Below are 3,517 nucleotides of genomic sequence, written 5' to 3'. Positions count from 1 at the left end.
CGTAGTACGTACGAGTACGTACGTACGCGTACGTAGTACGTGTGCGCGTCGAGAGTACGAGTCGTGGTCGGGGGTATCTCTTTACTTGATCCCCTCCCCCCCCCCAGCGGACGCCCATGCCGCAGAATAATATTATCTTGTGAATAATAACCTACTATGAAAAAAAGATGTAATCTGTTTTCCTAAAAATATACTTTACAACATTGTTTCCAATTTCCTCAACAGGGGGCCGATATCCACGAAACAGGAAACTTACTACACTGAAAAAGAATGCTCCGCTACTGTTTGGATCAATTTTTAAAGTTGCAATTTAATTATGAAACGCTAACCGTAGCGTATAAAATCAAAACTAAACTCTTAAAAATACGTGTTTCTGTTTATACTGCTGAGGGCACAGCCGTTTTTATTCATAACTAAATTTACACACAATAAAATTCAAGAATAAGCAAAGCACACCATATCTTCTCAAAACAAGAAATTCGCGGACCCAGAATATGGAAGGACTTGGGTGTGGCGTAACTGTTTAAGTTTCGTGAAACGTTGGAGAAGGGAGGAGAGATGTTAAGTCAATCTAATATAAATGTAAATAACAGGGTATGGTACACTAACTGGAAAAATTGGGTTGGAATAGCATATTCTCTTTCTGCACTATGTGTTAGGCGCTTAAGAGATGTAGTGATTTGTTGCAGTTGGTATGGAAGAGATAAGACTGTGAGAAGATGAACGAAAACAAACACTTATTGACCGAAGACAGAAAAATGGCTGATCGTTTAGCAGTAGGATTATTCAGTTATCGAGTTAAATATAAAAATAAATGAATACACTGTATTTCATAACAGAGCATAAAATAAACTTAAAACAATTTGTTGATTAAAACAAAAAATTAAGGATTGATTTAAAGTTTTCGCTGAAAACTAGAGAAATGTTATAGCGAATAGCTGTCCCTAATTTTTAGCTGATTGACAATACAAAGGGCAGCTAGCCAACAATACCCACCGCCAAATCTTGGGCTTCTCTTGTCAAGACTGAATATTGAGATTTGACCATCACACTTATTGTGTGACGGTCAAAGTCAAATATGAAGAACGTGTATGTACTCGGAATGACAGTCCTAGCACGCTAACCATAAGGCCACGCCCGTTCTAAGTAATAATAAAGGTAAATCACGATCACAAGATCCAACGTTGTAAAGTTTAAACGCGGACAAGACTTACTCCTGCAGCATATTTTGGTTTCTACAATCTTAGAAATGAATCTGGCTGAAAACGCCCAAACTGCTTCACATTCCGTGGTGTCTGTCCGAGCGTTCGTCTGTCTACCGTTTTAAAAGCTGCGCACGCAGGCAAAGCTCAACATCCACTTTTGAAATGACGCGAGAACAGGCATGAATAATACCGATGCCAAATTTTATTTCGCAAGCAGGATATTCTACACTAAATTGTTAGGAACTAATCACACTATCATTCACATTTCAAAATGTGACGTAACTTAAAGAATAAAAATGTAGATTCACCGTATGTTATTGTTGAGCGGCTCTTAGCATGACTGAAATGCTCTACACTTACTTTTCGCGATGGGCGGTATAAGTAGCGCAGAGTTTTGGCTCTAAGTGAAACCAAGAATGCAACACAATTAACCTTTCTAAAGTCCATGAAATAATTTAAATTGATAGATTAACTTAAACTTTTCCCATCACTGGGGACGGGTACTTTTGCTATAGCACAGATAGCCTAATTTGTAGTTTTGAGCATAACAACCAACAAACAAACAAAATAAGAATGCTGACCATAAAAAGTAAAATTTGTGGGTACTACTGTAGTATATCTGTTTTTATTTACTTCACGAATATTGGACATATTGGATAGTTCACTGGTTGTGATATTTCTAAATTGCAGAATATAGGGCAATAAATTTAAATAGTACAGCAAACAACGTAAGAGGTTACATCTTTTAAATGTTTTGGATTTTAGCAGAGAGCTACATAATAGTCATCTTTTGAACGTCGGATTTTCGCATTGTAAGTACCGCTGACCCACTGTGGGATTTTTAAACATTTAGCTTTCATAAGCAAAAAGTCGAAATAAATGAAAACTGAAATTTATTTAGTTCCAGAGACAAACTTAACAAATGAAAACCTGTAGTTTACTGAACTCCAGATGAAAAAGCACCCAAGAAAACCGAAACGTCATCAACGTATAAAGTCGTTCGTAAAAAATATTACAGTACCAGTAAAACATTTCAGAATGTTCATATTATTCCACTAAATATGAACTGTTTGGTCAAAATATATTACTAAAAGCAAAAGTTTTAATGAATATACATCTATTGAGCTTTCCGGCCTATAGTTAAATTTAGCATTGAAATTTGAGCGTTTGCATTTTTGCAGAGAAGCTGTAATATGAAATGCATTTTTTAATGGAAAATCAATACTATTTCGATAAGAAAAAAGATAAAATTATGTGTTAATGTGTGTGTAAATAATGTTGTAACTTGTTCTTTAAATTATCTGGTGAAGATAATTCAAAGTCCAGTCCACGTTACGATAACAAATTAATTTATTTCCTCCTTAACGTTTCTACATAGGCTTGTATACTTTGTAGCTTCTTAGCCTAAGTGACTTTACAAATGACGTCCGAACAAAAAAATCTCAACTAGTGTAAAAAATAAATTCACTTCTACAACTTCACGGCTGATCGATCAAGTAATTGAAAACAAAACTGACAAAGACTCTTAACTGATTGAATTTATCTATACTTCACCGATTCACTCTGCAAGCTTTTAAGCTTATTGACTGGCTCTCACATATTTATATCCAATATCTTTTCTAAAGAAAGATCACTAGATTTTTCGAGATGTCTATTTAGAATATTCTAGGCCTACTCCTACAAATTTAATTAAACTTAGTTAACAAACAAATTACAACATTCAAAAAACAGTTTATAACACCTCCCTTCCTGAATTGTGAAGCCCTTTGAAAATAACAAAGCACTACACCAAAGTCTTTTCACCAAGGTCCATAGTTTACAGATGAGATGGTGTTTCGTCCCATGTTGTCATTGGTCGTCCTGTTGTTAGGGGAATTCTTTCTAGGTAGGTTGTCGACTTGAATCCATTGGCAGCTCCATTCATAATACTCCTCTAATGGTATTCTAAACAGGAACTCCAGGCTCCTCAGCAGGTTCAGTTTCTGCTGACAAGATATTCACTGGTGTTGTACAGTTCGCTGTTCTCTTACCAACGTACTTCCAAAAACAATCATAGAGGATGAGCTTAGTTTGGTTCATCTATCCTGGATTTTGTAAACCACATCATTGATTCTTTTCAGTACATCATATGGCCCCTCCCAGCATCTGCTTGATTTTAGAGCTCATCCTTTCTTGCAGCCCTATCATATTACATTGATGGAATCCAGCCTTATCAGCATTAATATCATAATTACCTTCTGTTTCGTCTCAAGATGATTTAAGTCTAGGTAAAATCATGTACACAGCGTGGTCACAAGAAAATAGACACCACC

At 35.8% G+C, this 3,517-nt stretch overlaps 1 protein-coding gene across 2 annotated transcripts in view; it reads right to left on the bottom strand.

Annotated features, from left to right (window-relative positions):
- LOC106469040 (colorectal mutant cancer protein-like) overlaps positions 1–3,517 on the bottom strand; it is a 92,291-nt gene that overhangs the window by 77,307 nt on the left and 11,467 nt on the right. The window lies entirely within an intron of this gene.

This window comes from Limulus polyphemus, unplaced genomic scaffold (genome assembly GCF_000517525.1).
Source record: "Limulus polyphemus unplaced genomic scaffold, Limulus_polyphemus-2.1.2 Scaffold3272, whole genome shotgun sequence".
NCBI classification, from domain to species: domain Eukaryota; kingdom Metazoa; phylum Arthropoda; class Merostomata; order Xiphosura; family Limulidae; genus Limulus; species Limulus polyphemus.
The sequence above is the reverse complement of the archived record's forward strand: the minus strand, read 5'-3'. Positions and strand labels throughout refer to the sequence as shown.